Source organism: Microtus ochrogaster, unplaced genomic scaffold, assembly GCF_000317375.1.
Source record: "Microtus ochrogaster isolate Prairie Vole_2 unplaced genomic scaffold, MicOch1.0 UNK56, whole genome shotgun sequence".
In the NCBI taxonomy this organism is placed as follows: domain Eukaryota; kingdom Metazoa; phylum Chordata; class Mammalia; order Rodentia; family Cricetidae; genus Microtus; species Microtus ochrogaster.
This window is the reverse complement of record NW_004949154.1, coordinates 238,092-249,378: the sequence shown is the minus strand read 5'-3', so window position 1 is coordinate 249,378 and position 11,287 is coordinate 238,092. Positions and strand designations below refer to the sequence as shown.

At 43.6% G+C, this 11,287-nt stretch overlaps 1 pseudogene; it reads right to left on the bottom strand.

Moving 5' to 3' along the window:
- Positions 1–339: 339 nt before the first annotated feature.
- LOC101997911 lies at positions 340–817 on the bottom strand (annotated as a pseudogene).
- Between the last annotated feature and the right edge of the window lie 10,470 nt (positions 818–11,287).

Genomic DNA, 11,287 nt, shown 5'->3' with positions numbered 1-11,287 from the left:
CTTCTGGAGTGGGAGTACTGAGCAGTAAGTGGCCAAACAGGTGCTGGGAATTGAACCCTGAAGTCCTCTAGAAAATTATCCAGTGCTCTTAACATCTGAACCATTTGTCCACAATGCCTCCCCACAATGTTTGTTTGTTTGTTTCCTTGTCTGAGTCTAGGCCATGAACCTGTGCCAGGCAAGGTCAGGTTTTGGGGATCTGTTGAGTAGGATATAGAAATGTGTTAGGGTATACCAGGTATTCTACGAGAATGAGAATTCCTACTACAGGAGATTGTTTACTAGAAAGGGTTTTTTTTTTTTTTATGGTGAAAAAGTGTATATTTAGAATTAATCGGCTGGGCTCAGTTTAGATGATTCCAATCTTGTTGGCAACATCCAGAGCATCATAATCAGGAGCCAACCGAACATACGCCTTCTTCTCTCCGTCGGGCCTTATGAGGGTGTTGACTTTGGCCACATCGATGTCATACAGTTTCTTCACAGCCTGTTTGATCTGGTGCTTGTTGGCCTTGACGTCCACAATGAACACAAGTGTGTTGTTGTCTTCTATCTTCTTCATGGCTGACTCAGTGGTCAGAGGGAATTTGATGATGGCATACTGGTCAAGCTTGTTCCTCCTGGGCGCGCTCTTCCGGGGGTATTTAGGCTGCCTCTGTAGCCGCAGGGTCTTGGGACGCCGAAAGGTGGGCGATGTGTGGATCTTCTTTTTGTGGCTGTGGACGCCTTTCAGCACTGCCTTCTTGGCTTTCAAATCCTTCGCTTTAGCTTCGGCTTTGGGAGGGGCAGGAGCTTCCTTCTTCGCTTTCGGCGCCATCTTGACAAAAAGTAGAAAGGTTTTTAAAAGCCCAAAGGCTAACTCCTTGGGTAGGCTTGAACCACCAACCTTTTGGTTAACAGTCAAACATGCTAACCAATTGCTCCACAAAAACAGTAAGAAAACATTTTATTATATACGTTTAAGTATACCTGAGGCCAAGCAAGTGGAGCTGTTGGGTCCAGGGAGGGTAGCACAAAGATGGGGACAGACCACAAAAGTCTAATTAACCAGAAGCAAACTTTATTCCAGAAAGCAGAACCAGGAATAAATAAATAAACAAACAAACAAATAAATAAAAATCTCCACGGGGTACAAAAAGCCTATCAGCTAGCTGAGACCACAGCCAGAGATCGATTTTGTTAGGCTTGTGGCAGAGGCCGGTTTCTGAGCCCATTATATAAGGGGCACCAATCATTAGGCCTGAACAAAGGAATTTTTACAATCTCAAGGTAAAGCTCAGATACAGATTGCTTTATTTTATAATCTCCATTAACAGAAGTAACTGAGTACTTAATCTATTGTATTTTTTGATACTTCCAGGTGGCGTTTACTAAGCCCTATGCTCTCCCCTTTGATGCTGCCAGTTCCACATAGCAGGGATAATGCATAACCCAGAGGTCAAATATCTATTTCCTAAAAGTTGACTCAGCTCATATCCGTAGGCTAGCCTCAGTTTGCAGAAAGATGCTCTGGCCTTGTAAATAGAGCTATGGGTTGTAAAGCGAAATAACCCACTGTTAATAGTTAATCCTCAAGCTGCTGAGAGTCTGTTCTCATTCTCCTAGACTTATAACTTTATATTTTTTTATTTCTACATTCTTATTTTTGGAATCTACATTTTTATATTCTTATTCTCGGACCCTTCAGAGCCTAGCTATGGAGGACTTTTGAAGTAAGATTTTGTGTCTGATAGAAAGCCAGGCTTCCATCCCAACAATAGTTTGAATATCAACTAGAGGTATGCTAATCTAGTGTGAGGAAAAACACTGAGTTCAATCCCTATCACTGCAAACAGACAAAAACCCAGAGTGAAGCAAGGAAATCAGGCCCAGAACAGGAGCGGCCAGCAGGCGTTGTCCTCTGGTGCCCCCAAATGGACGTTTAAACAACTGTATTTACTGTCTATCAAGGACTGAGGATTTTCTGTATTGGTTTCTCTCCCTCCCTCCTTTCTTTCTTCTTTTCTTTTTCTTTTTTTTTGGGGGGGGGGAGAGGTTGAGGGGGTTTGAGACAGGGTTTCTCTGTGTAGCCATGACTGTCCTGGAACTCACTCTGTAGACCAGGCTGGCCTCCAGCTCAGACATCTGCCTGTCTCTGCCTTCCAAGTTCCGGGATTAAAGGCATGCACCACCACCGCTTGGGTTCTGTGTTGCTTCTATTGTCTTCTGAAAGGACTACTTCACCAGCACAAAAAAGACTAGCATATTAAAGAGAAAGAGCTGAGGCGTCAGGGATTCCGGCACATGAGCAACATTTGAGATATTCAGCCTATTTGTGCACACACATAAAGGCCAGCAATATTGTAATTGATATGATGTTTTTCTTTTGGGGGGACAGGAGTTTATGTTACCCAGTTGGTCTCCAACTCAGCCTGTAGGTGAGAATGACCCTAAACTTCTAGTCTCTTGCCTTTCCCTTCTCAGTGTGGATATTACAAGCATTTGCCATCATGCCCAGTTTTATTTATAATTTTCAAATGTCTTAAATATTATCTTTAGATCTTAAAAATATGAAAATTAGCTCTTCAAAATTATCCCTCCAAAACACTAAAACTACTTCTCCTTTGCGTTGGAAGTAAAATGAAATTCAGAATAGTAGGTTTTTTTTTGATGTGTGTAATAATACTGGTGCAACGTATGCATGTACCACTAACACATATAGCAGTGTTTTCATTAAAAATGGCATTATTTGGGAGGATCTCTGTGAGTTCGAGGCCAGCCTGATCTACAAGAGCTAGTTCCAGGACAGGAACCAAAAGCTACAGAGAAACCCTGTCTCGAAAAATCAAAAAAAAAAAAAATGGCATTATTTGGTATCATTGGAAAGATCTTGCTCATGCGTTCTGTTTGGGACTGAACCTAGGCTTCACTATACCAAAGAGCTACTACCTCCAATAGCTATAATGCCCCCTTTTTCCCATTTTTTCAACATAAATACCATAATCTAGTTAATTTCATTTTTAAAAAGTCACTCTGATGTAGAAAATTGTCTTCTCAGAAGAAGAAATATATCATTTAGGTAAAAAAAAAAAAGCAGCAAACATAAGATGGAGGCAGGTGGTACATGGGTGTTACCCCAGCACTTGGGAGGTGGAGGCAGGGTCAGGAGTTCGGAGTCACCCTTGTCTTCACTGTGAAGCAAGTTGAAGCCAACCTGGGAAACATGACACTCCATCTTTAAAATGTGGGTAAAAGCGAAGTGCTTGCTGTCCAGGCAGGAGGACTAGAGTTTGGTTGCCCAGCACCCATATAAATGGGATGGCCCACTTGTTATACCAGCTCCAGAGAGGCAGAGATAGCGTCCCCGGAGCAAGCAGGCTAGAGGGACCCAACCGGTGAGCTCAGTGTCTAAGTAACAGATGCTGCCTCAGTACATATGGTAGAGAACAGTTGAGGGAGACAGCTATGTCAACCCCTGGCTCTCACATGCACGTACACAAGTACATGTGCTTCTGAACACAGACATATGCCCTGATGTGTTTGAACATGCCCCCCCACACAAACACACATGCACACAAACACAACACAAACAAATCTACGCCACAGACAGGTGCATAAAGAGCTCCCTGAAGGCACAGGTGTTGCGGGAGGTCCTTTCGCTCCTCCAGCCTATAGCCATAGGAAGGACCTCCCGCAACACACAGGTTAGGTTACTACACAGACATTCTAGTACTGGGGTAGGCTACCTCCCTTGGAATTGTTGGTCATAGACTCCTGAGACCCTTCCCCCAACACTATAGGAAGTAGCTGCTGCTGTTGGCTGTTGGTGATATTGCTGAAGACACCATATTATTTTGGAGGACTTAGAGAAACCAAGCTAGACTTGGACTAAAATACTGACCAGCCAGGCAAGATGAGCCCCCGATGTAGTAGTGGGGAGCCTGTTGTGGGGGGAACCAAGTACTTTCTGATTTGATTTGATGCCTGCTCCACTGCAAAGAATTCACATCTGCTTCTGTAAACCCAGTTAAAAAGTACATGGCTGAGGTGAGCAAAGGCCCTGTGGGGATGCTGCTCTGGTTACTTTGCTAAACAGACATGATGTGCCCATAAAATACTCCCTAAACAGCCGTTACTACCTACAGCATCTGCTGTTGTCCGGTTTGGTCAGAGAACTTCCTTTGGCAGGGGCCAGTGGTGCCTGCAGAGACTCACGATTGTCAAGGTACCGAAAATTAATGATTGTTGAACATCTAGCCACAAATGGGACACACTCATCACATCCTCCAAGGTCCAGGAAACATTCTGGAAGAAGAGGAAGCATGTAAGTCTGGGAAAGGCATGGGGGAGACATGTGGACTGCTGACTTTCAAAATCCCTCAGGGGCTTCTAAGCCAGAGCCGAGGTTGTTCAGGTCTGCTCTCAGGCCAGAGCAAGGAAACAACTTCTGGACACCATGAAGTGCGATATCAGCTACTCTGCTGAGCAGTGACTCTGGGCTCTGCCCTGACAACTCTGTTGGGAGAATTCTAGTCACTCCGTGTCTTTGGAAACATGCTTCATGTCCTCCTAGGGCTCTGAGACTTTGGGTAATTAAAGTCACACCTGATAGTGGCTTCTGTCTACGTACAGAGGACTTCTGTGGTCTCTGTCCCGATGACCCTCAGCCTGTCTGCCTACAGATGACTTCCATGGTCTCTGTCCCGATGACCCTCAGCCTGTCTGCCTATAGATGACTTCTGTTTGCTGCATTCCACCGGACGGCACTACTAGACCAGGATACTGTGGCCTTCGTGGCTCTGTGCCCTCCCAGGCTCTGTAACTGATTTCGAGCTTCATTTTATTTTGTTCTCCTTGAGACAAGCTTTCCTAGATACTAAACAGACCTTAGATTTGCTGTGGAGTTGAGGATGACTTTGAACTTGAGGTCCCGCCTCCATTTTCAGAGTGCTGAGATTAGTACCATACTCAGCTTTCGAGCGGGTTTCTGGAATCCTGGAGTCAGCCACTCCCATAGGTCTGCATTGGGAAAGCACACAGAAGCCTCAGATTCCAGTTAGGAAGAAGCGCCAGAGCTCTACAGAATGGCAGGGCTACTAAAGTTAATGACGAGTCACCGCAGGTATTCAAAAATACCTAGAAGAGAACATTTGAATATATCACACACACACACACACACACACACACACACACACACACACACACACAGTTGGGGTGGAGAAGGTGGGGGGGGTTATCCCGATCTGACCATTACATATTGCCTACAAATATGTAGAGACCACATTGTAAAATTATCAAAATGGGGGGAGGTTGAGCTGAGGAGATGGCTCAGAGGTTAAGAGTATACTGGCTGCTCTTCCAGAGGACCTGAGTTGGATTCCTAGCCCATACAGTATAACGGCTCTTATGTCCTCTGTGGGAATCAGGCACATATGTGGTGCACAGATAGACATGCAGGCAAAATACCCGTGCACATTTTTAAAAAAATCAAACTGTGGACTTGGATGTAGCGAGTGGCTTTTGCCTGTTGTCCTGACACTCAAGGATCAGCAGTGTAAAGCTACACCATAAGCCCTGTCTAAAAACAAAACAAAACCCAAAATTATCAAAATGTAGGTACAATACTTCTATAAATGTTCCTGCTCTACAAATGTTCAGGGGACAAGAATTGCAAGGGATTTACCTTAGATTCAGTTGAGATAATTAGTTTCATGAAATGTAACGTACTCCTATTCTGGTGAGGGTTTTAAATGATCCCAGCTCTACAGGGTACTACAGGGTCACTTGCCAGCTCTTTAGCATTTTAGAACCAAGACAGAGGAGTAGAAGGTTCTGGACTGTGAATACTCAGATTCTTAGGTCTGAAGGAACCCTGGAAACCACCTCTTACTCCACTGTAAGAAGATGGACTTTGATAATGTCCATTTCTGGGCACATTACTGAATTTTCATGTGACTTGAAGCTAGCCACCCAGCTCTGTGAGCTGCTTGCTCAGTTACAAAGTGTCGGTTTCAGTCCTGCAAGAACTGCAGCGATTATCAAATTGACCTTATTAGGGTAACGAGGGGGATCAAAGGGATGAGTCTGGAAACATTTGGACAGCGGTAACAACAGGAGACTCGTGTTTTTTCTTATTGCTCCAGACCAGTGGTTCTCAACCTGTGGGTTGTGACCCCTTCGATGTCGAGAGACCCTTTCACAGGGGTCACATATCAGATATCCTGCATAGCAGATATTTACATTACTATTCATAGCATAGTAGCAGGAAAATTATAGTGGAATGGAGAATATTTGTAGCTACACAACAACAAAAAAAATCCCATTAGATTTAAAAACAACAACAACCCAATTTTAAAAAATGGAATACAGCTCCAAATAGAACTCTCAAAAGAGGAAACTCAAATGGCTGAGAAACACTTAAATAAGTGTTCAACATCCTTAGTCATCAGGGGAATGCACATCAAAACTACTTTGGGATTTCATTTTACATTTATCAGAATGGCTAAGATCAACAAAACAATGACTGCTCACGCTGGAGAGGATGTGGAGTAAGGGGAACACTCCTCCACTGCTAGTGGGAGTGCAAACTTGTACAACTACTGTGGAAATCAGTGGGGCGTTTCTTCAGGAAAATGGAAATTGATCCACCTCAAGATCTAGCAGTACCACTTTTGGACATAAACCCAAAGGACATTTTATCCTTAGAGAAGAAAGACACTTGCTCAACCATGCTTACTGCTGCTCTAATCATAAAAGTCAGATATTGGAAACAACCAAATGTCTCTCAACAGAAGAATAGATAAAGAAAATAAAATGCGGTAGATTTACACAATGGAGCATGGCTCAGCTGTTAAAAAATAACATCATGAAATCTGTAGGCAAACTGATGGAACTAGAAAAAGAAATCATCTTGAGTGAGGTATCCCAGACCCAGAAAGTAAAATAGATATTCACTTATATGTGGATATTAGCTGTTAAGTCAAAAATAACCAAGGTGAAAACCATAGAACCCCAGAGGTTAGGTACAGAGTTAGGAGTCATGTCCCAAAGAAACTCAGGACAAACGACTAATTGTTGTGCCTATTTGACATACCAAAGCACATGTAGGCTGCCAGGCTCCCTTAGCATAGCAAGCACTTGGTACCAGAGTCCTGGTTCCTCTCGGCATTTCTCACCCCTGTTCTTCATGCTAAACCCCTCTAAGCCCCTGAGTTTTGCTTCCCCTGGCCTAGATTCCTAGAAAAACCCTGCTTGCATGTGGGTTTAAGCCAACAGAATGCCTTTATTAGCTGGACAGTGATCACACTGTGTGTTCAGGATCCCAGTGTAGCCCTGGGCCTTTCTCAGCGTGAGCTTTAAACACAAAAACCATGTTTTTGGCTAACATACTTCAGTTAACTAGAACAGTTATCCAGAAGCAGAACTGTAGTAGCTAAAAAGCCAAGTTAGTACATTTAGTCTTTCCCAGAGCTATGAACTTTGATGGATTAGGCCATTGTTTTAGTTTTGACAGGTGGAGCTATGTGTTGAGTTTTACAGCCCAAATGGCACTTCCATCATGGAGTCAGTTGTGCTAAGATATGGGGGCCTATTAAGATCTGGGGCCTTCTTACAGTCGTGTCCTCATTTTTATTCATAAGGGACTAGGTGGGACAGATAGATATTGTTAGGAAAGGGAAGCGGAATGGTTATAGATGGATGGGGGCTGGAACAGGAACATCAAATGGGAAGAAGGAGGAGCAAAGGGGGCAAGAGAGGGAATACAGAAAGAAAGAGACAGCTAAAATTAAGGGTAATTTGAGGAATAGTACAAAAACCTAATACAGTAGAAGCTTCCTAAAACATATCTATATGTAAAGGCAATCTAAATGAAATTGCCAAATAATGGAGGTGACAGAGCCCTAACGGGCCTTCTCTTGTCACCAAATGAAGCTTCTAGTACCGGGATTGGGTTAAATCTAATTGAGTTGTTGGCCAAAGGGGCCCCACAGGAATCCTCAAACAATCGAGTCTGTTGCCAAGACTACACACTGATTTCGACAAACTGAAGGCAGCATTGTTGATGACCACACTTACAAAACTCATTGAACACGGAGAAGTTGAGAAGTAGAATCTGGTGCCTACATAGAGCCTTCACCCATGTGTCCTAGCATCTTTGGTACAGGTCTGCACACTACCAAAAGAAACATCAGCAACAGCCCAGCCACAAACTGATGAACCAGCCTGACTCCATGGTAAGATCAGAGGCCATCTTAACTGGGTGGTGGAGATGGACACCTTTAGTCCCAGTGCGTGGGAGGCAAAGGCAGGAAGATCCAGGCCAGCCAAGGATGCATGGAGAAACCCTGTCTCTGAGACCCCCAGTAGTAGTATTTTCTCGTTGAGACCAACAGTCCACAAATAATGACAGAGATTTATTATTAATTATGAAAACTTGGCCTTTAGCTTGGATTTGTTTTCAACTAACTCTTATAACTTAATTAACATAGTTTTTAATCTACGTTCTGCCTCGTGGCTCGTTACCTCATCTCTGTACTGTGCGTTCTGCTCTCCCTGCCTAGCTCCCGGCCATTCAGCTCTTTATTAAACCAATCACAGCAATACATCTTCACACCATGTAAAAATATCCCACAACAACAACCTCCACCTCCTCCCAGAGATTAGAAGCTATTTTGTTATAAGATCAAAATAAGATCATTCCTGTTTTCTGTAAAACTTTGGTTTGACCTCATTTCTGGAACGTGACATGTTCCACACTGTGTACCCTGACCTCTACTATGGTAAGACCCTCTGGAAATCCCTCAACCTTTGAAAACCTCCTAGTCTTGCAGTTCTTGGGCTATATAAATTCCACATTCTGTTGTGTTCGATGCTGTTCTTTCAAGCCCTATTTTAGAGAAATAGCCCTGTCTGACAGAAAATAAAGCTTGCTTAACTTTGGGTAATGGTCTTTACTCTTGTTTGGTGAGATTAACAGAACCCTTTGATCAACAGTGGGGTCCTGCCTGCAAGATATGCTGGGGCAATGGAGGAACAAAGTTTAGGAGTAACCCACCATTACCTAATTTGACTTAAGGCCTATGCCACAAGATGGAACCCACACCCGGCACTACCTTGGTGACCACAAATCTGTGACTAGATAACCCAGGGACCTAGGATTAAGTCAAATATTACTGGTCTAGTAAAGGAACATCTCAATAAAATGATTTCTAATGACATTCTGTTGTATTCATGTGGGACCCTCACCCCTTATTCTCAAAGGGTCAAGAAGAAATTTCCTAGCAGAATGTTTTCCCAGGAAGATAGTGGCCTTCCCCTCTCCTACCTGGGAGATTCCGAGCACAAGGTCACTTAGCTCAGCCCAGCCAGCCAGCCACCTGATGATAAAGAAGCAGGATGGGAGAGAGCAAAAGACCTTGCGCCTGTGCCAAAAGCAGCTTCAAAAAGCCTCTTTGTTGTTACACCTTTAAAAGCTTACCCCACAGAGGAGATACAACTCCTCTCTCTACCTCGCTGCAACAGGGTTTGGAGACAGGGGTTCCAAACATGTTTGTATTATGCTAATTAAAACTTGCTTATTACAGTCTGGGCCTCTCTGGTGGTCTCTCTCTGGGGGTAGTAATGTGGGCACAATACTCACAGATCAGTGCCTTGCTCAGCCGTCATCAGGGAAGCTTCTTCCTGCAAAAGACAGAAACAAATACAGAGATCCACAGTCAGACATTATCCAGAGTGAGAGACCTTGTAATATTCAGCTATAAATGGGATGTCTCCATTAAGTCCCTCCCCTCAGGAATAAGTGGAGCCAGAGGGAATGGAGGACACCAAGAAAACACAGCTCATTAAATCAACGGGATCAATGCTCATATGAGCTCAGAGACTGAGGCAGCATCCACAGGGCTTGCACAAATCTGCATCACATCCTTTGTGTACATGTTATGACTTTAGTATTCTTTTAAAAGATTTGTTTATTTATTTATACATACAGTGTTCTGCCTGCATGTATGCCTGCAGGGCAGAAGAGGGTAACAGAGCTCATTCCAGATGGTTGTGAATTGCTGGGAATTGAACTCAGGACCTTTGAAAGAGTAGTCAGTGCTCTTAACCACTGAGCCTCCAGTTTAGTATTTTTATGGGATTTCTGAGTGTGCAAACAAGTGGGGTCTCTGATTCTTGTGCCTTCTCTTGAGCTTTTTTTATTTGTTGTTTTGTTCAATTTCAATGTGTTAGGGTTTGCATTTTATACTATATTTTATTTTGTCTTGCTTTATTATTATCCCTTAGAAGCCTCTTTGTTTTCTTTTTTAAAAAAGATTTATTTGTTATATATACAGTGTTCTGCAGCATGCAGCCCAGAAGAGGACACCAGATCTCATTATAGATGGTTGTGAGTCACCATATGATTGCTGGGAATTGAACTCAGAACCTCCAGAAGACCAGACAGTGCTCTTAGCTTTTGAGTCATCTCCTAAGCCTGCCTGTTTGCTTTCTAATGAGAGACAGAAAGGGAATGGATCTGGATGGGAGGGGAGGTTGGGAGGAACTGGGAGGAGTAGAGAGTGGGGAAATTGTAATCGGGATATACTATGTGAGAAAAAAAGCTATTTTCAATAGAAGGAAAAACAATTCAAAAAAACAAAACCCTTCTTCATCTGTTCATGAACTTTCAGTTTCTCCCACCTCTTGGCTACTGCGAATGATTCGATAAAGAGGGTGGAGGTGTAAGTATTTTGGAGACTGAAGCTTTTTCTTTACAGGTGATGGCAACCCTCAAATAATACTTCACAAATGTCTGTGGCTAGAGAATTCTCTGTTGTGTGTGGCTGTTCAATCTGTAAGGTACTTAGCAAATACTTCCGGGTGACAATCGCGGCTCCCAGGAAACACTCTGTGAGATTTGCAATGTGTTTCTTTTTAATCTCCTTTTTACTTCTCAAAAATAGCAGAGGTCACAAAGCTGCCATTCCAAAAGCAGAATAGTGAACCTGTGACCAGCGCAGTGAATGGCCTGAAGATAGTCTGAGTCCTCCCGTAACGAAGCCCGTCTTCGCAAGGCAGGCTGGGACTTGTAGTTCCGAGCTACACTCGCTTCCCGGACCGAGCAATCACTTCCTCATTGCTTTGCGTGCCGCGGCTCCCGGAAGTTGGGGCGTGTTAAAAGCGTCTATAGTCTTTTCCCACAGATTGACAGCACTGACAGCCAATAGATAGCCGGAATCCTTTGTCCTGTTACATGATTGGTTTGCAATTTTGTAACCGCCCTGACAAACTTAGGGGGAATTGGCTGAGCCACAGTTTTGAAAATCGT